At 45.1% G+C, this 26,298-nt stretch overlaps 1 protein-coding gene across 2 annotated transcripts in view; it reads left to right on the top strand.

Moving 5' to 3' along the window:
• The first annotated feature begins 640 nt into the window (after positions 1-640).
• The window catches only part of TMEM266 (transmembrane protein 266), a 151,846-nt gene continuing 126,188 nt past the window's right edge, over positions 641-26,298 (top strand). Inside the window, exons 1-2 of one of the 2 annotated variants that reach the window (XM_033189322.1) lie at positions 745-820; positions 19,380-19,536. The gene's annotated coding sequence lies outside the window, so the exon portion shown is untranslated. Of the gene's footprint in view, positions 821-19,379; positions 19,537-26,298 lie in introns of both variants that reach the window. The other variant, XM_033189321.1, reaches the window with a different exon arrangement.

Raw genomic sequence — 26,298 nt, 5'->3', positions numbered from 1 at the left:
GGAGAAACACTGTCCTACAATGGTCCTGAGCTGAGGCCATCAAATGAATGTACTGACAGGTATTTTTCTCCCAGGCAGCCGACTGAGAGTCAAGGGGCTCTGACTGTGCTATGACTCCAGCCACACAGAGAAAGGCGTTTTCCCCTCGGTGGCCTCCAAGCGTAGGGGGCACTGCGTGTCGTCCTCTCCCTCACCGGGCGCCCCGCGCGGATGAAACGGAGCAACTGGGAAAGCGCTCTGAAAACTGCAAAGCGCTGCGCCAAAGCGACGGGAGGTTCCCATTCTCAGCAGTAGAAATCCCCCGGGGGTCCTCCCCTTCCCCGTGAGATGACCTCGGCCTCCGCACTTGTTGCTTCTGCGCCCCGCCTGCCTCCCCGTCAGACCCACCCTTCGCGGCCCCCTCGCCTCTCCACACGCTCGCACTCACGTCCCGAGCCTGCCCCGCGACCCCCTCACCCACGCCACGAAGCCCGCGCTCTGCGTGGCAGCCCTGGAGACGGCCGAGCCCCCGCCTCCGCCCCCTGCCCAGCGCTGGCCGCCAGCCCCTGCCCGCCGACGCCGCGGTTTCCTAGACAGCCGCGCCACCGTTCCGCAGCCTCGGGAACGCGCGCGCGCGGCCGGCGGGAGGCGAGGGCGCAGGCGCGGGCCCGGACAAGTCGCCGGCGCGAGGCCGCGCGCGCGCCCCCGAGCGCGGTGGGCGGAGGGGCGGAGGGAGCGGCAGGGCCGCGAGGGGGCGGGGGGGCGGAGAGGGGAGCCCCGGGAGCGCTAGCCGAGACCGGCGCCGCTGCAGAGCCGAGCGAATCCCGAGCCCGGGCAGCAGGTATGTGTCCTCGCAGCCGGCCGCGGCCGGAGCTTCCCCTGCCTCACTGCCCGAGTCCTATGGTCGGGGCGGGGGGTGGGGGGACCGGTCAAGGTTTGCAGGATGCGTGCTCGGAAGGGCTGGGATCTTGCCGCTGACCTTCATCCCGCTGGCTGGGGGGAGCCAGGCGAGAGTGCGTGGGGCAGCCCAGGGCTTTCAGCTCCAGCCTGGGTACCTGCTTCTTGTCACATGCTTCTTATTTATTTTTGCAAACTGCCCTGGTTCGGGTCCAGCTGCAGATGCCTTACCTCCCATTCTTTGCCTCCGTGTGCCATCTTGCATTTATTAATAAAACATGCAAGCTAGCGGGGGGGGGGTTTACTGCTGGGGGGAATCCCATTGCAGTATGGCAGGCGGGCGCCTATTTTCGGTTTTCAGACGTGATATAGAGGTGGAAATCCCACACCCTGAGGATTTGTGGCTTGCTTGGTCGTGACCACTTCCTAGTGGGCTTCCCCGGTTTGTCGGGAGGTGCCTCAGCGGCAGGATGGGCTGTCTGGAAGGCATGGTGGGTTTTCACCGTCAGGCCAGAATCCCCTTCAGGGGATAGGTGCAAGCTAGGGCAGGCAGTTCCCTGCTTGCTAACTTGCCAGGGAGTCTTAAACCTAGAAAATTGTCTCCCTTGATGGCCGAGAAAAGGCCTTCAGCAGAATCCCTGGGACTTGCATACTCAAACTCATTACGGTTTTGCATCTGAACATGACTAAAGCTAGCCACCTGTTGGAAGTCAGACCCCATGAAAGCCCCCATAATCTAGCTCACCCATCCCTGTTTCACAGTCACCAATACTGAGCTAGCAATAGGCCCATATGGGTTCCCTCTATCCTCTTTAATGCTGCTTGGCTTTTGTTTCTTTTAAAATAAAATCTACCTATGATTTGATGCCCTATATATTAGAGGTTGAAATTGTATGATTTATTTATATTTTGTACACCTATCACATCATATCCTAAAGACTGAATTTCTCTTCAGTGCATGTGTTTATTTCCCTGGCTTTTCACCTTGCTTTGAGCAACAGTGGGAAAAGTGGGATGTATATAACTGCTTACCTCCTCCCCCAAATACCTCAACCCTAAAATATTGTGACGAAAAGAATAGTAAGAGCTAGAAGCAAAAAATGAAAATGGTTATCACAAGATGTTGGGATATGATAGCTGAACTGTAATTGCTTCTAAAATGTGATCAGAGTGCCACATCTAATCACGAGAAGGACACGTTTCTTAAATGTTCATATGTATCAGGTACTGAGCTAAAACTATTTGTGTATGATCTCATTTAGTCCTCATAACAAACCTCTTATGTCCATGTTGAAGATGAACAAGCTAGTACTTAGAAAGGTTAACTGACTTGCCCAAGGTCACACAGTCAGGGACAGGGTAAGGATGCAAACTCAAGCGCATGGGGATACTGGAGGTGGGGAGCCCTGAGGGGGCTTTTCCTCCAGGTGTGGCTGCTCCATGTACCTTTTCATAAAATCAAGCTTATGCATGAGCACATTAGCTTGGGTCCGATTTTCCATTTCATAGATTCCACACCAACTTTGTGGCTTTCCAGTAAGAAAAGCAGTTGTTTCAGAATGGGTCGGTATGGAATTTTTTGAGGTGGCACTAAACCTATAAAAAGCGGGGTCCAAGATGTGCTTCCATTTAATTCTCCCACACAATGAGTTGAGTTTAAAAAGTTGTTTCCCTCCAGATTTAAACTCATAAAATGTATATGCATTAAATAGAATGAATCACTCCCATTTTCCATTATTGCATCCCACCCTACCCTTCTTGCTGCCCTGCACACTGTCTTCTGGTCTCACTGCCAGTCATCAGAGCAACATTGTCTATCACACTTGCCTGTGAATGCCTTAATGGGAGGAAGAAATCCATACCAACCATGGATCATAATCCAGTCTCTCTATGATTGTAGCAATTATGCATTCAAAGTTCTTGGAATCTGTGCATTCAGCTATGGATGTGTATTTAATCATTTTTTAAAGTGCATTATTATAATGCAGGTATTGGATTATTGGATTTTCTTAAACATTCCTAGCAGTTCTCATGGACTTAGAAATTGCTGTAGTTGCGTCAGTGAAAATTCACCCAGAGGGGCTAATAGCTTTTCTACTCAAGTCACATAGTTGAGATAGTGGTGAGAAAGGTGTAGGTGAATAGAAGGAATTATTTGGAAAGTATATGCCATGCAAATAATAACTTTTAATTATAAATTGATGAATAATATCGAGTAGGAAATATGACCATCTCTTTTAATTCTGTAAGCTCTTTTTTCCTTGGTCAGTGTGATTGGTTTTAGAGTACCATGATGTTACAATTTTCATTACACTGTGTTACTTTGAAACAGTATAGCAGTTTGTACATAGCATTCTTGCCTCCTGGGAAACACTCAGTTTAGGAAGAGCACATTCCCTGGTGTTTACAGAAATGCTGAGACAGGATCTTTCTGTCTTGGGGATTTCCAGTCTATGATCAGATAAACTCAAGAGGAGTCCTGATGTTACTGGGCAAGAAGCAGAAAACGAGAGGTGTTACTTGATTTCTGGGGAGGAAATGAGTTTTCCTATGGGGAGCATCACTATCTTCCTCAGCTGGGAATCTCATGATTGAAGAGTTTGAGAAACTAAGTAGTCTGCTGTCTTCCATTCAAGCAGGATTTCATTTAATGCAGAGCTGAGAAGGCTTTGGTGCAAAGGCCAATTCTGGAAATGTAAAAATGTTTCTGGACTACTTTTTTTTTTTCTCTTGAAACATATATTTAAACTGGGAAAGTCATATAGGAAACTTTTAACGCTTAAGCATTTTTTTTTTTAATTCCCTTCATGAGAGTTGTTTGGGAGAGTGAGAGAAAAGTTTTCCAAGCTATGAAACTCACATGTCTTGTGGTGACTGATTATAATGAGTATTTTAGTACATTGTTGAATAAGACACTAAGAACTGGGATATTTGTTTTTCCTTGATCGACCTTGTAAGCTACTTCATTGTGAAATGTGTTTTTTCTTAAAGTATTTCTTAATTTAGTATTCTTTAAAATGAGGTTTTTTTTTCAGTTGTCCACAATCTTGAATCACAAAAGAAGTTTCCAGATTACTTTGAAATACTTGATTTTCATCAATCTCTCTTTCTCTGCTTGGCAGCCATAGTAAGGGTTTTCATTTTCTTTAGTAAGTCGTTCACTTTCCATCCCCTTTCCAACAGACCCAGTGGGAGTTCACATGTTAATCAAGCATACCTATCCCAGGACCTTCTCCTGTGGTCCAGGTCTCATCTAAGAACCTAAGGCTCCCTTTGGCCCTTTTTGCACTCAGTTTTCCCATAGAGAAGATGTAAGAGTTGGATCACACCAGGTGGGCTTGGGTGCAGGGTGGGATGGAGGTTACTCAGGACCAGGAGGTCAATTCTTCTGCACCAGCACGAGCCTATATTGTGACTTCTGCTTGCCAGTGTAATATGTGCTCATTGTAAAATGTTGAAACATTACAGAAATATAGAAGGTAGAAACTCAGTAGTCCAACTTTTTGGTAATCTTACCCTTCAGCACTGACCACCACTAACAGTTTTGTGTGGATTCCTCCAGATTTTTGAATGCAGAAACTAAAATATTCCTGTTTTCCAACAATACATAGATGTATACCATTTTGCAGTTTGTTTTCTTGCACTTGGCCCTCTTGGAAGCCCTTGAATGGCATACTTTTAGACATCTTTTACTCAGTTGCATTGGGAGCTAGATGAGAGGAGCCCTGTAAACCAGGGGAAGAGGAGAGGAGCTGATGTTTGGTGGGTAGGAACATGTCATGTGCTGTGTCCTGTGATAGGAAGTTTCACATCCCATATTGCAGTGACCACCCTTTATGGTCAACTGTTTATATATAAGAATGGGGGAGCCCAAGGTAAATGACCTAAGGGGCAGAGCTCACATCTGAGCTCAGGTCAGCATAGCTCAAACTCTGGACTCATTCCCTTTCTCACTCTGACTGCAGGATGAAGCACTCTCTGCCCCATAGTTCTCTGGCCTCCCGTCCTATTCTGGTCCATCCACACTGGCTTCCTTGCTGTTCCTCCTGCCCCCAGGCCCTTAGCACTAATGGTTTTCTTCCCTGGAATACTCTTCCCGCAGGTGTCTTCATGGTCCCTCACCTCATTTCAGCTTTGCTCAAAGTCTAACCACTCCTTTAAAACTATCCCCACTCCCACAGCATCCTATTCCTCCTCCCTGTCTTGCTTTTATTCATAGCACCTCCTAGCATACTATATTAATTAGCTGTTAAGTTTATTGCCCATCTCCCCCATGGAATGAATGCTCCAAAGGGCAGGGGTTCTGTCTATTTTGTTCACTCCCCCAACTCTGGTACTGTAAAAAAAGAACCAACAAATCACTATGGCATCCTTGAATCTTTCCAGCTTCCCACACTTTTTGTTTTTGTTAGTCCTTACTGTTCTCTGTAGTGAGCAGTGAAACCTCTAAAATGCAAAAATTTTATGTATTGTTTGGGGGAAAAACAAGAAAGTGGAGAAGAATGGGGAAAGATCTGGCTTACTCTTGAGCTGGTGTTGGGGAGAGAGGAACCTGTAAAGATGGGAAAAAAGTCACCTGAGGGTTGGGATGTGTGACGAGGCAGCAAATGGTATGTGGGGAGATGGACTGGGATAGAGAAGAGATCTGTATGGGTTCCCCTGTAATGGGGATGCATAATGTTTTTGAAGAACTTCCAAAGGAGACTCTGGATTCCTTCACCCAACCATCAACTGTCCCAGTGGCCTGAGTCACTAGAAAGGAAAAGGAATCTATGGTCATTCCTACTGGCTTTTCACACAGACAGGTAAATCCTTGCAGTGCCTGCATTATTAGCCTGTTGCATTTTTTAAACATTAAATACCTGTTGGTGTCATCCCTGTTTGAGCCAGGGTCTGAGAGTTCATTGCCAAAGCACTTACCCAATGTGTCTGAGAAGCATCACAGCCTGAGATCTCTTTGGCATAAGCAGTCCCAGGAAGGACTCTACATATGTCTTTCATGCATCTATTGTTTGCAGTAGTTCTTGAGCCGCAGCAAAATCATAGGCACTCTGGGGACCGATTCATCTGTAGAACACTTTAGAATGGACTACACTGGGATGCTAAAGGGAGTTCATGGTTTTCGGAAGAAGCCTGGGAGAAACTGCTCCTCAGCCACAGTGAGGCCTCCTCTCTTCCTCCCGGATGGCTTTAATTGCTGCCCTAGGCAGTCTGAATTACCGGCCAGGAGAGGATTTCCCCTTCAAAAAACACAGCCTCCCTAAAACTGCTTTTGATTTGTAATAGAAACTACTTAGTAGCTAGGACAGAGGCTGATAACTCCTGTTCCCAGAACTCATTAAAACAAGGAATTTTAATAAGTATTTTTGCCCTTTGCAGCCCAGGTTTTTGGAAGTCCAGGCAGCTGTTCTCCACATTTCACTGTCAAGCCATAACACATGCAGTGCTTCAGCTTCTTTCCCTTGCCTCAAAACAGGTCTGAAGCAAGTTATTTTATCTATGATTATCTCACACTATTCCCACCCTGGTTACACAATTGCCGTTTTGTCCAGCCAATACAATGCATAAGGCCAATTAACCTTCGGCCCATGACAGTTTCCTTTGAAATAGTCAAATCTTTGTATTTTACCTGAATTTGATGCAGGGCTTTTAAAAAACAAGTTCTGTGACACTTGCTAATTCTCCTTTAACCATGACTCCTAAAATTTGTTAGCTTTGCCCATCAAAACAAAAGAACAAGGTGAAATATATTGCAATTCCTCAATAAAGAAAAGGTTTCATTGTTTTGGGAGATAGTCTCAAAAGAAAAGCTTGGAAATGTCTCTCCCATCTCTCCCTGTCTTTTCACTGTCAGTTTCTACACAAGGTTCTATCTGCTATCACTCCCCTTCTTGATGCTCTGCAAGGAGCTCCTGCCCCCACCCCTCTACTGAAACAGAACTCTTAAAGGTCACCGGTGATTGCCTAATATAAATCCAATGGCTGTTTCTCAGATTTCGTTCATGATGGCTCAGCAACATCTGACCCCGTTGACTTCCTCCTCTCCTTGAAATGCTGTCTGTCGGCAGCTCCTTCCTAGCGGTATCCGTGTCTATCTAGTCTCTCCTCTGCTGTCATCCTTCCTGTTCTATCAAGAGGCAGTCTGAAGTGGTTAAGAGTGTGGGCTCTGCCTATGATGTGAATCCTGGCTCTGGTACTTGCAAGAGTAGCTTTGAGTAGGTGATTTAACCCTCGTACCTTAGTGTCCTCATCGGTAAAATGGGGAGAAGAATAGCTACGGCAGAGGATTAAATAGTATGCTTAGTAAAGGGTAAGCACCCAACAAATGCTATTTTTTTAATCATATAACTTCCTGTGTAGATGACTGTAACTTCAGGATAAAACCCTAATGCCTCCCTCTGGCCAACAGGACCTCTAAGATCCAGCTCTCATTTAGTTTGCTTATACCTCAGACTCTCCCCAGTATGCGTCCACTTCTGAGGCTTTGTCCCTTTGCACTCCCCACTCAACCACCCTCACCTCTTCCTATTCTGCCCCTCCTTGCCTGGCCAGAGGAGGGAAGAATGCCGAGGGCGGCCCCTGCCCAGAAACCACCAAGCACAGCCTGCTTTGTAACAGAAGACAGCCTCCCTTGGGCATGGAGCCTATCTCTCTCAGAGTATGAATTACTTAAGGACACCAGCTGTGATTTATACTTTTAAAAAATGTCTTCCTCAGCATTTAGCACTATAACTTTACACATAGTGGGAATTTAACTCATATCTTTTAACTGCCAAAACATTATAGTTTTACTTGGCCCTTCCAAAATCCTTTTTTCTCCTAAATTGAAACCTGTATTGATCAGTCCTGAAGCTCATGTAAGCTTGATTTGGGATAATTAAGTCAACACCACAGGGAGAGTTACCCATGTCAGAACCTTTTTGGAACTAGGAGGGATATATAGAAATAATTAAATTAATGGGAGCACAGGGAATAATTTAATGCTTTTAAAAAGTAGCTTGAAATCCTACCAACCTATAAAGCTGTTAGAATTTTTAAGAAGTGTTTAGAAGTTTTTTCTATACACTCTACTGTCAGAATAAAATGAGCTGTAAAGCTGTGAGTAGCAAATCTATCAATCCTTCAGACCTTGCTGTAGGCCTGCTCCTGAGCCACTGTGTTCTAGTCCTGCTTGCTTTCTCCTTCCTGCCCTGGCGAAGAGGACACTGAAGCTGGATGAAAATCAAAGGAAGGGCCGCCTACTTAAAAAAAAAAAAAATTAACCCCTTTATTGGCGTTGTGAGTTGGCCTGGCAAAGACAGCCTAAGTTTTCATCGGCATCTGCTGTGTGTGTCCCTGGGGTCATGAAGAGTGCCAGAGCTGTGCTGCCAGTATAACAGCTTCCCACCCCACAACCCTGGAAGCCACGAAGGACCATATGCTTTGCATCTTGAGATTCTGTAGCAGAGTTTCTCAACTTCAACACTGTTGACACATGGGGCCAGGTAATTCTTTGTTGCAGGGGCTGTCCTGTGCATTGTAGGATATTTAGCAGCATCCCTGACCCTTGCCCACTAGATGCCACTGGTACTACCACGACTACCCCCCAACCTCAGTGGTGACAACCAAAAATGTCTCCAGAAATTGCCAAATGTCTCCTGGGGCACAAAGTCACCCCCATTTGAGAACCATTCTCCATAGGATCAATACAGAAAACTCAGCATCTTTCTAGTTTGTAGAATACAGAACTTAGATAGTTTGGGTCAAACGAAGATGAAGATTGGGTTATAATATACATGAAAGGTAAATCTGGGTTTGATATTACACAGAGAAGGAAAATTTAGAGTCTATAAGCAGTTGTAGATTATGTCATAAGGAGATGTAAACAAATTACAGAAATGCAGACCATCTTCTTACTCCTAAAGGTCTCAGGTCTAGATGCAGCAGCACATTCTGGGACTGTTAAAATCATCCTTGGGGCTGGGTGCGGTGGCTCATGCCTATAATCTCAGCACTTTGGGAGGCTGATGGGGGTGGATCACCTGAGGTCAGGAGTTTGAGACCAGCTTGGCCAACATGGAGAAACCCCATCTCTACTAAAAATACAGAAAATTAGCTGGGTGTGGTGGCTGGCACATGCCTGTACTCGGGAGGCTGAGGCGCGAGGATCACTTGAATCCTGAAGGCAGAGGTTGCAATGAGCCGAGATTGCACCATTGCACTCCAGCCTGGGTGACAGAGCAAGACTCCATCTCAAAAAGAAAAAATCATTCTTGGGTTTTTTTGTTGTTGTTGTTGTTTTTTGGCATTGTATTTAAGTGCTTAAAGTATGCAATGACACATTCTATGACTGTTAAAATCATCCTTGGGGTGTTTTTTTAGGGGGGCATTGTAATTTAAGTGCTGAAAGTACTTGTAGGCCTTTGACAATAAGTATATCAAACCAAAAATAATCTTTCTGGAGAAATCTGAAATATTTGATTATGACTGGAGAGAATTATATTTGACCTGCAAAGGGCCAGCTCTCCCCACTAGAGCCTGCTTCTGACCATAAAGCCACTCTAAGACAGCATTTCCAGGTGCTTCATAAAGTAGGACTGACAAGGTACTTTGTGCTTTGGTGAAAGGCCACAATTGCTCAGTAATCTTCATGGCTCTTAGAAAATTTAGCTGGAGACTTGTGATTAAAAACCCACCTCCAATTGACAATCATCATCATGTTCTTTCTAAATGCAGTGGCAGAAATTGCATGCTATGCCCAAAGGCTAAAAGTGACAGTTAAATACATGCTTTCTGAAAAACTTTAAGGCCCCAACTTTGGGAGAGACCTGATTTGGCCAGAGATTACCTCTGGCTTATTAATTGCCTTAGGGAAGGGAAAGTGTTTACACAGATGAGTTCTGAAATGTTCCTACAAATAGTCTAGAAATAAGCCCTGTGCAATTTCTGGAATCAAGGAGGCAAGGTAGAATTACTAATTCTGTAGACAACGGTATCTTCAGTGTTCCAGACTTGTGCTGACAGGTGGAAGGAACTCCAAAGATCATATCTAGTACTGTGGACTGAGTTGTATCCCCTCCAAAAAAATATATATGTTGAAGTCCTAACCCCCAATGTGACTTAGTCCTAACCCCCAATGTGACTTATCAGGAGATAGGGTCTTTATGAGATAATAAAGGATAAATGATGTCGTAAGGGTGGGTTCCTAATCTGATAGTACTGTACCCTAATAAAAAGAGGAAGAAAGATACATATCTCTCTCTTCTGCTTCCATGTGAGGACACAGTGAGAAAGTGGCTGTCTGCAAGCCAGGAAGAGAGCCCTTACCAGAACTTGACCATGCTGGCATCCTGATCTAGGACTTCCAGCCTCCAGAACTGTAACAAAATAACTTTCTGTTGTTTAAGCCACCCAACCGATGATATTCTGTTATGGCAGCCTGCACTAACTAATACATCCAACATCCTTGTTGTACAGATGAAGAAACCAGATCCAGACAGGTAGACTTGCAAGAGGTTAAGCTACTAATGAGTGGCAGGGCTGGAACGTAGCGCCTATGCTTCCTGACTCCTAGCCCAGTGTACATTCTCCTTCCCACACTTTCTCCAGTCATATGATCCTCTTATTTTTCGTCTCTAGATCCTACAGCACATCACTTCTGTGAGCATCAGGGTCCTTATGTTTGCCCTGTTTATCTCAGGATTGTTGCAAGGATCAGTGACATAGTAGAAAAAAGATAGTTTAAGTTTCCAAACTACAAAATATTTTACAAACATGTCATACTCAACTCAGATTCGGCCTAGTTGGCAGGAATCTATCTGCCTCTGGAAATTGTAAGTCTAGTCAAGTACGTAGCTCTGTGAGGTCACACTAGGCTAGGTTGACTCATGGGTGGGTTGGCTGTTGGCTGTAGGGAATAGATCAAAGGACAGAGAAGGCAGGAGGAGATAGGGCCTGGTTTCGTGATGAACCACCTCAAGCGAGATGATTGCTCTTCTCTTTGGTTGAGTTGTAAAAGCTGAGGTTGATATGAGTTTGCATAGTAAGAAGAATGTTCCTCGTAAAAAGGACAGACTATCACAGCTGGAGGACATCTTAAGAGCTCAAGGTACCTGCCAGAGTCTCTGGTGTTAAGCAACAGAAACATACCCGGTGGGCCGGGCGTGGTGGCTCACACCTGTAATCCCAGCATTTTGGCCAGCCAAGGCAGATGGATTATCTGAGGTCAGGACTTCGAGATCAGCCTGGTCAACATGGTGAAATTCCATCTCTACTAAATACAAAAAATTAGTGGGGCATGGTGGCACATGCCTATAGTCACAGCTACTCGGGAGGCTGAGGCAGGAGAATTGCTTGAACCCGAGAGGTGGAGTTTGCAGTGAGCCAAGATCATGCCACTGCACTCCAACCTGGGCAGCAGAGTGAGGCTCCGTCTAAAAAATAAAAAAAATTTAAAAAATAAGGAAAGGAAAAAAAAAAAAACCCCAAAACAAGAAACCTACCCTGAGGAACTTCAGCAGTAATGACAATTTATAAGCTATAAAATATTATACAATTGTAAATACCATTCTCGGATCAACTTTTTTTTTTTTGCATTTATTGAGTATTATGCAACCTTTATTGCATTTATTGAATAGTCATAATATTGAAGTAGATCAGGAAGGAATGTGTTTATCTGGGAGTAAGAAAATCTGAAAAACAGTGGCTTAAATAGGTGGATATCTTATTTTCCTTGTGTAATAAGTCTAGAGGCAGGAATCCAAGGCTTGTCCAGCTGCTCAGGGCTGTCATCAGAGGCTGAAGTCCTATTTAGCATTTTGTTCATGGTCATGGATGGCTGCTTCACCTCCAGGCATTTCATCTGTGTTCCAGTTAGGAAGAAGGAGGAAGGATGAAGATGAAGCATGAAAGCCTTTTTCCTTCCAGGTTTTGCCTTCATATTGGAAAAGGGACTTATTTCTTTATTTTATTCATCAGAACTGTATCACATGACTACTTCTGAATGCTAAGGAGTCTGGAAATTCAACAATTTTGCTTTCTGGCCTCTAGAATAGAGGGCGACAAGGAAGAAAGGAATTGAAATGGGAGCTGTGAGCCAAGCATGTTTATGACAGAACATGGGCACTTCTGCAGAGCCATAAAGTCTTAGAGAGCCATCTCAGAAAATAAGTGTGGCTAGGCACAGCTCAAGAGCCCTGGGCACTACTTTAGTACTCTGGGCTACCCACTCCCAGTCAACACTGCCATACCTCTGGAACTTATTCCACCACAGCTAGGCTTTTCCATCCTTATTAAGGATTCAAAGTTCTTGGCTAAGCCCAGGTCACATTTCCATGCTATAACTACATGGCAAGGGTAGGGAGAGAGACAGTATGTCCCCTCCCTCTTGGGCTTCTGTAATGGAGAAGAGGGGACCTTGCCAGCCACCTATCTTGATGTTCCTCCAAATACAGAGAGTCCTCCAATGCTAGGCCACCAAAAATGACAAATATTTACCTTCCCACTATTTTACAGATGTGGAGCCTGAGGCCCAGAAAGAGGAAAGTGCTCAGTCAGTGCCACATAGTCGGTGAAGGACAGTCTCAGGAGTTTGTCTTATCTGACACACCCAGTCTGGTTGGTCCCAGGGAAGCAGCAACTTTCAGTCTTTTCCTTAGGCTCCTTGACGTTCCGTATGATAAAGGGAGTTGTCTCGGGAGGCAGCCCCTCTTTTTTCCAGAAGTTCCTGGGTAGATCCCTTGCTCCCCCAGGAACTTCCAGCAGCTGCTTCCTCTTTGTGTAGTACCAAGGCTTTACAAAATTAAGAAGTGCCGGCCAGGTGTGGTGGCTCACGCCTGTAATCCCAGCACTTTGGGAGGCCAAGGCGGGCGGATCACGAGGTCAGGAGACCATCCTGGCTAACGCAGTGAAACCCCGTCTCTACTAAAAATACAAATACTAGCTAGGCGTGGTGGCAGGCGCCTGTAGTCCCAGCTACTTGGGATGCTGAGGCAGGAGGATGGCGTGAACGTGGGAGGCAGAACTTGCAGTGAGCGGAGATGGTGCCACTGCACTCCAGCCTGGGCGACAGAGCGAGACTCCATCTCAAAAAAAAAAAAAAAAAAAGAAGTACCTCCTCCCTGCAGACAACATTCAAGATTCCTGTCACGGGATGTCAAATGGGATAGTTTGTGAAGATGCTAGGTGGTAAGTATTCCTGCCTTCTGAAGAGGAACAGCTAGGCACAACCCCACAAGATCTATAGAAAGACTGGTGAACTATTCTGGCCGCCATTACCCACCTACAGCCTGTGTGAAGGAAAAATGAGGCATTCAAGGAGAGTTGAGTCACTGGACAGAGTGTGAGGGAAAGTACCATCGTTTGTCCTTACTTCTTACAGTGTGGGCGGGAGAGGGCTGTTTCTTCCCAGCCAGGAGTGAGGGCTCCAAAAGCACCTCTCCATCTGGTGCCCGTAACTCAGACCCTGTGGAGATTCTCATAAGGCCTCTTGAAAAACCATAGATGCGTCCCATGAAACATTCAGCATTTGGACACTTGCAACCCAGAGAATGCTGTTAGCCAAGGGAGAGCTGCAACCAAGTGTGAAGACTTTTGCCCCTTTACTCACTCTACTCTTTGGTCCCCACCACCCCCACCCCAGGCCCACCACTCCCACCCCAGGCCCATCACTCCCACCCCAGGCCCATCACTGACCCTGGAAAGCAAGAAGCAGTGGGGGACAGGGAGGAGGAGAGAAAGAGCAGGCTTCCTCCGCTTCCCCACTGCAAGACCTCGAGCTGTGCTCAGTCTTAGCCAGGGCAGGGGGAGGAGCTTTGAACTGTGTGTCAAGTTAAAGATTTGATTTAGACCAGATTCGGCTTTTTTTTTTTTTTTTTTAAGAAAAACACCTGAAAATTAACCTTAATTGAGGTTCTTGAAATTGTGAGTAACCAGAAAGCTATGAAATCTGTCAAAGTTATCATCAAGGGGCAGGGAAGAGAGAGCCAGCAGGGCCAGTTTGAAGACAAAGGTTGGAGAGAAATAAATATATTTCCAGTTGTAACCACATTCAGATACTTACTAGTTACTCTCCTTTTACAAATATGACATTCCAAGTTTTGAAAAGAAGCACTGGACCAGCCGGGCATGGTGGCTCACACCTGTAATCCCAGTACTTTGGGAGGCCAAGGTGGGCGGATCACCTTAGGTCAGGAGTTCGAGACCAGCCTGACTAACACAGAGAAACCCCGTCTCTACTAAAAATACAAAATTAGCTGGGCATGGTGGTGCATTCCTGTAATCCCAGCTACTTGGAAGGCTGAGGGAGGAGAATTGCTTGAACCTGGGAGGTGGAGTTTGTGGTGAGCCGAGATTGCACCATTGCACTCCAGCCTGGGCAATAAGAGCAAAATCTCTGTCAAAAAAAAAAGCAGCAGCAGCACTGGACTAAGGCCTCAGGACTTCCTGAGTCTAGTTCCAGCTTTTTCACAAACTAGGAGTGAACCTCTGGACAAGTCACTAAGTCACTTCACTTTTCTGGGTCTTGGCATCCTCTTCTGTCCAATGATGGGATTGGGCTCTATGGTTTGGGTATCCCAGAATAATTTCTCTACTTTTTGTTCTTTCTTTCTTTTGAGATGGAGTCTTGCTCTGTCACCAGGCTGGAGTGCAGTGGCACGATCTCGGCTTACTGCAACCTCTGCCTCCCGGGTTCAAGCTATCCTCCTGCCTCAGCCTCCTGAGTAGCTGGGATTACAGGCACGCACCACCATGCCTGGCTAATTTTTGTATTTTCAGTACAGACAGGGTTTCACCATGTTGGCCAGGCTGGTCTCAAACTTCTGACCTTGTGATCCACCTGCCTCAGCCTCCCAAAGTGTTGGGATTACAGGCGTGAGCCACCACGTCTCCGGCCTTTTTTTCTTTGAGATGGAATTTCACTCTTGTTGCCCAGGCTGGAGTGCAATGGTATGATCTTGCTCACTGCAATCTCTGCCTCCCGGGTTCAAGTGATTCTCCTGCCTCAGCCTCCCAAGTAGCTGGGATTACAGGCATGCACCACCATGCCCAGCTAATTTTGAATTTTTAGTAGAGATGGGGTTTTACCATGTTGTTCAGGCTGGTCTTGAACTCTTGACCTCAGGTGATCCACCTGCCTCAGCCTCCCAAAGTGCTGGGATTACAGGCTTGGGCCACCTTGCCCAGCCTTTGTTTTTTTTTTTTTTTTTTGAGATTAAGTCTCGCTCCGTCGCCCAGGCTGGAGTACAGTGCTGTGATCTCGGCTCACTGCAACCTCTTCCTCCCAGGTTCAAGTGATTCTTCTGCCTCAGCCTCCTGAGTAGCTGGGATTACAGGTACCTGCCACCATGCCTGGCTAATTTTTGTATTTTTAGTAGAGATGGGGTTTCATCATGTTGGCCAGGCTGGTCTCAAACTCCTGGCTTCAAGTGATCCACCCACCTTGGCTTCCCAAACAGCTGGTATTACAGGCATGAGCCACCACGCCCGGCCAAATTTCTCTACTTCTGTACACGGTGCAGTTCCTTAAAACAGCAGGACAAAATAATTCACACAGTGAGCTGGCTTTACAAATTGTACTTCGGTTATATTTGTTGGAAGAGTCAAGCATAGGTGAATGGCATTTGGCAGAAGAAAACCTTAGTATATCTGAAACCCTTAATTATACACTGTAGGCAGCTTTGTAGCTTGGTCCGTGTCAAAAGACACCACACTATCAAATGACACATTGTAGAAATATTCAGAATTTTGCAAGAGCTTGTTCATGAGTGGCATGATTGGCCTGTGTCAGACAGTTAACATCCGCATTTCCACCTGAGTCTGCATTTGAAAACCTGAACTCTCCTGGCCTCTTGTCCAGTTCCTGTGGAGATGAGTCCATTGAAATTGACCACACTCAATGGGACGTTTGAGGCCTGTAGTTTGTGACACGTTTTATTTTCAGATTTTGTTTGTAGTCGAATACTATTGCCACACTAGGTGTCAGTTTTATACATGGCTTTTCATGTGTTTTTATTGTATAAGGAATACATAAAAGTCACACATAAATTACATAATTCACATAATGCATAAATTAGAAATGCTTTTTTGCATTAAGGAAAAAAAGTCATCTATAATCTTACTACCCATAGATAATTATTATTCACCTTTTGTGCCTGTCCTTTCAGACTGGTTATGCATATGCACATATCTGTATATGAATGATGTTTTATTTTTCATTTTTAATTGTGGTAAAGTATACATAACATGCAATTTACAGTTTTAACCATTTTAAAATGTATGGTTCAGTGTTGTTGAGTATATGGATTTGTGCAGTCGTCACTACCATCCATGTCTGGAATTCTTTTCACCTTGCAAAGTCAAAATTGTACCCAATAAACACAAAAACTCTACTCCTTTACAGCTTTGCCCTGGCCCCACTTTATGATATTGACATCTCAAATTAATACTTATATAATATTTTATTTTATAATATGTTTTAATGTATTATATGTCCTCTTTGCTGAGGACAGCAAAGAGGCCTGTGGAATGAGAATGTCGAGATTGAGGGGATAGGAAATAAACTGGAAAGGGAGAATTTAGGGCCTTGTAGACCATGGTGATGATTTGAATTTCATAAAATTTACTGAGACACCTTTGGAATATTGACAGCAGAGGAGTGGCATGACTGAGATTAAGAAGAGTCACTTGACTGCGATGTGGAGGTAGACCACATAGGGAGAGGAGGAGACAGGAAGGCACTTAGGGAGCTGTTTCAGTAACCCAGGTAAGAGATGGGGTAGCTTGAACCAGGGTGATGTCAGTGTGGGGCATGGGGTTGGACTCTGGATATATTTTGAAAGTGGAGCTGGTAGGATTTGCTGATGGATTGGTTGTGGGGTGGGAGAGAAAGAAAGAAGTCAAGATTAACTTCAAGGTTTTTGGCCTGAACAATTGGAGGGATAAAATTGCCATTTATTCCAGTGGAGATGGAGGAGTAGCAGATTTTAAGTAGGGGAAAATAAAGAGTTCTGTTTCAATCATGCTACATTTTACAGTCTGTGAGACATCTAATTGAAGATGTCAAGTAGACAGTTGGATATGCAAGTCTGATGTTCAGGGGAGCATATGGGGCTGGAGACAGAAATTTTAGAGCCAGGGTATGTGGATGACATTTTGAGCCATGACATTGAATGAGCTCACGTAGGCCCTGGGAGAGAAGGTAGATGGAGAAGAGAAAGGGGCTGAGTAATGAGCCCTGGGGCATAGCAACAGTTAGAGGTCAAGAGGAGGAGGAAGACCCAGAGGAGGAAATTGAGAAGGAACATTCAGTGAAGGGAGAGGAAAACCAAATGGTGTGGTCTCCTGAAAGCCAGGCAAAATAGTGTTTCAAGAAGCTGTAAGTGATAGGTTGTGTCTAATGCACCTAGGGGGTTGCATGTTTTACTTGTCAATATGAAGGTCATGGCTTATGTTTGAGATGAAGCTTCAGACACCAGGGTCTGTGTCTACTTAATGATATGACATGTTGGGGTCTCCTCAATCAGACAATTCTCTCTCATTTTGTTGCTTCATTAATTCAGCGGACATTTATCAGACACTTTCTACATGCTTCACACTTCTAGGCACAGAGAGTAACCAAAATGAATCACACCACAGCCCTTGCTTTTAAAATAGGTTAGGAGTCCGAGACTTAGATATATAGGAGTGTCAGATCTGAGTCTCGGGGTTCTTAGGGTTCTTTTCTCATTTATCATATACATTTTTAAATTGGGGCTGTATTTTATCTACACAAATTATTCACCACATTCTGGAGGAGAATGAAGAGAAGGCAGTTTTTTGTTTGTTTTTTCCCCTTTTGAGACATGGCTTTTCTCCGTGTCCCAGGCTGGCGTGCAGTGGCGCAATCATGGCTCACTGCTGCAGCCTCCATCTTCCAGGACCAAGCAGTCCTCCCTCAGCCTCCTGAGTAGCTAGGACCACAGGTACACACCACCATGCCTGGCTAATTTTTTCATTTTACTGTAGAAACAGGGTTTCACTTTGTTGCCCAAGCTGGTCTCAAACTCCTCGGCTCAAGTGATCCTCCTGTCTGGGGCTCCCAAAGTGTTGGGATTACAGGCATTAGCCACTGTGCCTGGCCAAGAAGGCAGCTCTTCAAGCCTTCTAACATTCCATCCTGAAGATCTATGCCTTATTTCTTGATAGCAAATCACCTCTCCTGCTTCTTGATTATCTTTCTAGTTATTGGTTATATAAGAAAACTTTCTTTTCTAACTGAATGTTAAATATCTCATCTTCCAGGAGACAGACATCTAACTTTCTAAATACGTTAACCCAATATAAATACACTCCTTCTCTTGGGCCCTCAAGCAATGGGTGCTTCTTTCCTGCCTGAGAATAAACAACAGTATTGTTTTGATGTGGGCTCTGGCTATGCTTAAATATTCACATGGTCCCTTTACATTCATAAACCAACAATTTAACAAAATTCCAACAATATGCTATATTACATACATCGAGTCTTATTTGAGAAAGAAAATCCCACTCAGGAAGAGTTTACCAATTCCTAGGCAGAAATGAGACCCACAGGCAGAGCAAGAAGACCTCATAGTTAGGCAAGATCATGAGCAGGTGTGGAGGGTAAGGAAATGTCATGAATGGTTCCTAGGAAGGTCGGGCATTAAGTGGGCTTCAAAAGGAAAGGATTTGAACAGGTAGGGCAAAAGATAATTATGCAAGAGTATTTGATAGCATATTTAAAGATGATGCTGTTTGTGATTACAATTTATAATAGGCTGGCCTGAAAAGATAGATTCATTGCCCGAAGTAATTTGTTTTTAACCATGCATACATGAAATCCAGTCATGTATTGAGGGGCCTTATGATATAAAAACTCTGAATAACCTTTTTTTTTTTTTGGAGACAAGGCCTCACTCTGTCACCCAGGCTGGAGTGCAGTGGCACAGTCTTGGCTCGCTGCAACCTCTGATTGATGGGCTCAAGTGATTCTCCAGCCTCAGCCTCCCAAGTAGCTGTGGCTACAGGCGCATGCCACCACACCTGGCTAATTTTTGTATTTTTTATAGAGACAGGCTTTCGCCATGTTGTCAAGGCTGGTCTTGAACTCCTGAGCTCAAAGTGATCCATCCACCTCAGCCTCCCAAAGTGCTGGGATTAGTTGTGAGCCACCATGCCTGGCCCTCGGATAACCTTTTAGAGGGATGTCAATTATGCATAGTGATGGTGAGGTGCCTTTGAATTTGGAAATAAGATTGCCTTAATTTGCCTATTTATTTTCATTCATGTATGAGACATTGAAGACATATCAACACGGATACAATCCCAGTCCTCAAAATCCACAAATAGTGGTGTGGTAAGTCAAAAGCTTGTCTCGTACAAGATATCCACAGAAATCCCTGGAACCTGTGAATGTTACCTTATCTGGAAAGGGGGTCTTTGCAGATGAGATTAAGTTAAGGATCTTGAGATAAGATAATTCTGGATTATCAGATGGGCCATAAATACAATCACAAGTGTCCTTATAGGAGAGAGGCAGAGGAAGATTAGCCTCAGAAGAAATTGTGGCAGCAATGTGACCGTGGATACAGAGACTGGAATGATGAAGCCACAAGCCGAGGCCTAGAGTGACCAGAAGCTGGAAGAAGAAAGGAGTGGATTCTCCCCTACGAGCCTTAGAGGGAGGTAGGCCCTCACGACACCTTGATTTTGGACCTCTGGCCTCCAAAACTGTGAGAAAATAAGTTTCTATTGTTTGAAGCCACCAAGTTTTTGGTGATTTGTTTTAGCAGCCAAAAGAAACTAATGCAGATGGTATTCATTCTTATGGGAGTAAACACATGGTAAATGTGGATTTGAAAGAACCCAATACTTTAGCCAAGGTGACCTTCTTTGTAAGGGAGGCAAGTCCAGAACACAATTGTCATTTAGTATCCATTTGTTTAACATCCTGTTTAGAGAAAAACTGTGTGGGTGGAAGAGGGGCAATTGACCTGAGAACACAGAGAAGAGAAGCCAGAGAACTACAGATTGGCAGCGAATGTCACCGACTCTGTCAGGCCTGAATTTTGTGGTGCTGGAGACAAAAGCTTTGTTGTGGTCCTGGAGGGGTCACTGGGCTTCCCCGTGGTCTGGCTGGATCCCCTCAAGGTGCCCTGCCTCTTTGCTTTGATTCCATGCGACTTACAGCCACGGAGCAGCTTCCAAGTGTTCTGACCTGGGGCCCCGGCAGTGAATATGAGCATTTTCAATACTGGAATAAAAGCCTCCTCTCTTTCTCACACACATACAGATGAATACATTTTCAGCTTGATTTTTATTTCTTGTGAGTCTGATTAGCACAACCTACCTAATCATGCTAAGTTTGACTCAACCTTGAGTCTGACAAAACTTGAGGCCACATCCTGACACTTAGTAAATTTGCCAAGCTAAAGCCACACAATGAAAATTGATACACAGCCTTTGGGTATTCCAGATACTATCTAATGTCACCATTGATCTCTCTGTGCTACCTCAAGGGACATCACACTTCTCCCTCAATTCAAAATCTGGGAAATGTGTTTATTCAGCAGTTTTTTTCTGGGCATTTACCTATGAGGGTGAACTGAGGAACTGCCAGGGCTGGAGAGTTCCTTCCCTAGAGGGAAGAAAAACCTCAACTCATGTGTGAGTTTCCTGTGGCTGCTGTATTCAAACACTACCACAAACTGTGTGGCTTAAAACAATGGAAATTTATTCTCTCACAGTTCTGGAGGACAGAAGTCCAATATCAAGGTGCTGACAGGGACGCACTCCCTCCATAGGCTCTGGGGGAGAATTCTTCCTTTTCCAACAAAGCCAAATTCCTTGACTGTGGCAGCATAAATCCAATCTCTGTCTCTGTCTTCCCGAGGCCCTCTCTTCTCTGCCCCACCCATAATCACTCTGGTTACCACCCAGGTTATTGCCATCTTGGCATTCGTATTCTGAGCTCAAAAGGTCACAGGGGATGTGCATGGTGGCTCACGCCTATAATCCCAGCACTCTGGGAGGCCTAAGTGGGCGGATCACTTGAGGCCAGGAGTTTGAGACCAGCCTGGCCAACATGGTAAAAACCCATCTCTACTAAAAATACAAAAATTAGCCGGGCATGGTGGCACACCCCTGTAGTCCCAGCTACTTGGGAGGCTAAGGTTGGAGAATCACTTGAATCCCAGAGGCAGAGGTTGCTGTGAGCTGAGATCGTGGCATTGCACTCCAGCCTGGGCAACACAGCGAGACTACATCTCAAAAAAAAAAAGTCACGGGAAGGCAAGTCTCTGTGTTACTCTTCTTCCTTATAAGGATACTTGTCATTGGATTTAGGGCCCACCCTAATCTAGTATGACCTCAACTAATTACCTCTGTAAAGATGCTATTTTTAAATAAGATCACATTCTGGCCAGGCATGGTGGCTCATGCCCGTAATCCCAGCACTTTCGGAGGCTGAGGCAGGCAGATCACAAGGTCAGGAGTTCAAGACCAGCCTGGCCAACATAGTGAAACTCCATCTCTACTAAAAATACAAAAATTAGCAAGGCCTAGTGGTGTGTGCCTGTAGTCCCAGCTACTCGGGAGGCTAAGTGAATCCGGGAGGCGGAGCTTGCTGTGAGCCGAGATGATGCCACTGCACTCCAGCCTGGGACAGAGCGAGACTCTGTCTCAGAAAAAAAAAAAAAAAAAAAAATCACATTCTGAGGTTTTAGGTAGACATGAGTTAGGGCGGTGGGGGGTGGGCAGTGCAGGGGGACATGAGTCAACCCACTATAGGTCATAAGTCTGGAAAAGATGCCAAGACTAGAGCGAATCTTGATTATGATAAGTAAATATGAGGTCAACAACAGCACAGACTAAATAGACCTCAATTTGTAAGTGCAAGAGCTATAAGATAGTGTAAAGCTTGGCAGTAATTGAGAGGCCACCTTATCTGTGTCAGCAATGACTTAACAGTGATGTTTCCTTTTAAGATCCTTAGACCGGGTGTGGTTGCTCACGCTTGTAGTCCCAGCACTTTGGGAGGCCAAGGCAGGCAAATCACTTGAGGTAAGGAGTTTGAGACCAGCCTGGCCAATGTGGTGAAACCCCGTCTCAACTAAAAATACAAAAATTAGCCAGGCATGGTGGCAGGTGCCTGTAATCCCAGCTACCCAGGAGGCTGAGGTGGGAGGATGCAGTGAGCTGAGATCGTGCCACTGCACTCTAGCCTGGGTGAGAGAGTGAGACCCTGTCTCAAAAAAAATAAACAAAAAATAAATCCTACAGGCACCATTTCTTTTTTTGTTTTGTTTTGTTTTGTTGTGAGACAGTCTCTCTCTGTCACCCAGGCTGGAGTGCAGTGGCATGATCTTGGCTCACTGCAACCTCTGCCTCCAGGGTCAAGCGATTCTCCTGCCGCAGCCTCCTGAGTAGCTGGGATTACAGGTGTGCACCACCACGCCCGGCTAATTTTTGCATTTTTAGTAGAGATGGGGTTTCACCATGTTGGTCAGGCTGGTCTTGAACTCCCGACCTCGTGATCCGCCTGCCTCAGCCTCCCAAAGTGTTGGGATTACAGGCGTGAGCCACCGTGCCCTGCTGAAGGCACCATTTCAAACTGGGAACAACTACCTGTCCATCGAGCCCTCCTGCCCTCCTCTCATTAGGATTATTTCAGCAGACTGCTTTCTACAGATGGAGCTAGTTCCCATATCACCTGCTGTTCTTTGCTGGAGCAGCCACCTGTCTCCTGACCCAGGGCCCTCACAGCTTTGTAACTCTCCATGGACACACCATGGATTTTTTTCTTTTTCTTTTTCTTTCTTTTTTTTTAGGACACAGGGTCTTGCTCTGCCACCCAAGCTAGAGTGAAATGGCATGATGATAGTTCACTGCAGCCTCAAACTCCTGGGCTCAAGCAATCCTCGCACCTCAGCCTCAGAGTGACTAGGACTATAGGCATGCGCCACTGTGCCCAGCTAATTTTTTTTTTTTTTAATTTGTAGAGATGAGGTCTCATTTTGTTGCCCAGGCTGGTCTCCAACCCTTGGCTTCAAACAACCCTTCCACCTAGCCTCCCAAGGTGCTGGGATTATGGGCGTGAACCACCGTACCCAGCACCCTGGGGATGATTCCAAAGGCCCCTTTCTCTATTGAGATAGACTTTTCTTCTAACAGCTGCCTCACCTATAATCACTCTCTCTGGTTACCACTCAGGTTATTGTCATCTTGGCACTCAGGGGTGCTGATACTTTTTGTTTTTTTTTTTGAGATGGAGTCAAAAAAAAAGGTCACAAGAAGGCAAGTCTCCATGTTACTTTTCTCCCATGCTATTGACTATGGACAAGTCATTGACCTCATCTTTAGTTAGCTTAACCTGTGATGCACTCCAGTATTCCTTTCTTATCCTTCCCTTTCCAATAAGAGGATAATATGTTCTGTCAGAGTATTTACCTTCTGCATCCCCAAACTGCCTTATTTCTTAGTTTATTCATAGGAAACCCTAGAGGTCACATTATGAAAATTAAACCCACCCTTAAGGCAAAAACTGCCTATATCACCTTGCACTGTGCCTAGGCTCACTAATGATAATATTCCAGCCATACTGAAGCAAAACATCTAAAGCCAATAAGAAGGGAACCAAATGAATAGGCTCCCAAGTTGCCCTGGCTCCTTGTGGTTGAGTCCATTGGACCTAGGTTCTAGTTCCAGGTCAGACACTCACTGACAGTGTAGACCTGGGCAAGGTTCTTCATCTCCCTGAACCTGAGTGTCCAAGTCTGTAAATTGGGTCTGTATACTTTGAGGTTGTTGTGAAAATTTGGTGAGATGGTGAATATATGAGAAAGCTTCCAACACTACCAGTTACATGGTCACCACACTGCAAATCTACCCACCATGATCATGGGGACAATCCATGGTACAGCTGGAAAACAGTGCCTATCTGATGGCATCATGCAGATTCAGGAAAATGCCCCCTGAACCACATGACTGTAACAATGCTTCTCCCAACTGTAGTGTTTTTTCCTCTAGAGCTTTCCCTATTTTCCCACCCTTTTCTCTTACCTCAAAGGAAGAGTCGTTCTTCTTTTTCAAAACTAATGATCTTTGTATTCTCAATTCCATCCCTTCCCACCTATGTCAGAACTGTGTTTCCATGTTTCATCTCTTCATCCTCTCTATTGGCTGTATTGCTTCAACAAACTCAAGTCATGTCTTTGCTTAAAAACACTCTTCCCACAACCCTGTAGCCCGCTCAAAGTACATAGAGGCCCTTTTTCCTTTAGATGTCAAATTTCTTGAACACTTCCAAACTTTATTAATTCAACAAATGTATGTTATGTATGACTGCTTTTGTCCATTTTGCATTGCTATAAGGGAATCCCTGAGACTGGACAGTTTATAAAGAAGTTTCTTTGGCTCATGGCTCTGAATGGCACTGGTATCTGCTTGGCTTCTGGTGAGGTTTTCAGTAAAGGTTTTCACTCATTAACAGTGGTAGAAGTGAGGGAAGAAGGGAAAGTGTATTCCAAGAGTTGGTCAGGTAGAGAGAAGAAAATAATGTATTATAATGCTTTCAACAGGGTATTATGATGGAGTCAGGCCCTGTATGTTATTGGAGCATAGAATTGCAGCAATTAACTGGGGCTGGGGTGGTGGTGCAGATGTGAAATAATCAGTAACACCTCTGATAGGATGCCTTTACTCATGGCAGAAGGTGAAGGGGAGGCAAGCCTGGCACATGGTGAAAGAAGGAGCAAGACAGCCACCAGGCTCTTTAAACAACCAGCTGTGGCATGAACTAATAGAGCAAGAACTCACTCATTACCATGGGGAGGGGACCTAGCCATTCATGAGGGATCCACCCCCGTGACTCAAGCACCTCCCACTAGTTCCCACCTCCAACACTGGGGATGAGATTTGGAGATGACAAACATCCAAACTAGATCAATGGTCACGTGCTAGGTGCAATGACAAGCAATGGGGAGCCGTCAGAGGTGCTGATACTATTTTTTTTTTTCTTTGAGATGGAGTCTTGCTCTGTCGCCCAGGCTGGAGTGCAGTGGCGTGATCTCAGCTCACTGAAAGTAAGGCTAATACTATTAATACCAGTTTTCCTGCTCCTTGGTCTCAAGCAAGGTAACGACCAAATTCTTAGCAGCTTCTAGTCTGGCGCTCGCCTGGCACTCATCCCTCAGGTGAGGCCCATCAGTATTTTTTCTCCAGGCTCACCGGCTTAATTGCTGTTTCTTGAACAGTCCCAAATTCACTTCCACCATAGGGAGGAAACATACTTCACCCACTTAATTCCTGCATCTCCTTTAGCTCCCATTTCAAACATTATTTCTTCAAGGAGGACTTCCATGCCCTCACCCCCATACCATCTAGGCCAGATTCTCCTTTCGTGTGCTGGTAGACTCATCACTTCCTTTCTTCAGAACAATTAACTCAGTTTCTAATTCTCCATGTATGAGTGTAATTACTCGATTGTCTTTTCTGCCCTACTGTAAGTCTCATGGGAGCAAGGGCTATGACTGTTTTAATTCACCATCCTGTGTACATCACCCAACATAGAGTCTGTCCAGCGTGGGCCATCATCAAACAGTGGTAGAAGGAAAGGAAGGAGGGAAAAGAGTATTCCAAGAGTTGGTCAGGTAGAGAGAAGGAAATAATGTATTATAATGCTTTGAGCAGAGTATTAGGATGGGGTCAGGCTCTGTATGTTATGGGAGCACACATTGTAGCAGTTAACTTGGGATGGGGAGTGATGTAATCAGTAACACTCCGAAAAGATGAGCAACCAGGCATGTGGTCACTCATTACGGGAATGACACTGAAGTGTTGAGTTGTCTGAGGCAGGTGAATCACCAGAGCCCAGGCGTTCAAGACCAGCCTGGGCAACATAGCGAGACCCTGTCTTTATGAAAAATAAAAAAAAACTAGGTGTGGTGGTACATACCTGTAGTCCCAACTATTCAGGAGGCTGAGGTGGGAGGATTGCTTGAGCCCAGGAGTTAGAGGCTGCAATGAGCTGAGACTGCACTACTGCTCTCCAGCCTAGGCAACAGAACAAGACCCTGTCTCAAAAAAATAAAATAAAATAAAATAAAATAAAAAGAAAAGATGAGTAGGCATTAGCTAGGCAAATAAGGAAGAAAATGGCATTCTGGCAGCAGGAAGGGTTTATACAAAGATGTGAAAAGACTTCATGAATTAAGGGAACTAAGTGAGGTCAGCATGACAGGCATGAAGGGAACATATGGAGAAATAGCAAGAGATGAGTTTGGGCAACTGGTACACAGGTCATGAAGAACCTTGTCTATTTCTGGTGGAATTTGGACATATTTATGAGCCAGAGATGAGGTGTTTCTTTTTTTTTTTTTTTTGAGACGGAATATCACTCTGTCGCCCAGACTGGAGTGCAGTGGCGTGATCTTGGTTCATTGCAACCTC

Source organism: Trachypithecus francoisi, unplaced genomic scaffold (assembly GCF_009764315.1).
Source record: "Trachypithecus francoisi isolate TF-2019V2 unplaced genomic scaffold, Tfra_2.0 Lachesis_group3, whole genome shotgun sequence".
Taxonomy (NCBI): Eukaryota; Metazoa; Chordata; class Mammalia; order Primates; family Cercopithecidae; genus Trachypithecus; species Trachypithecus francoisi.
The sequence above is the reverse complement of the archived record's forward strand: the minus strand, read 5'-3'. Positions and strand labels throughout refer to the sequence as shown.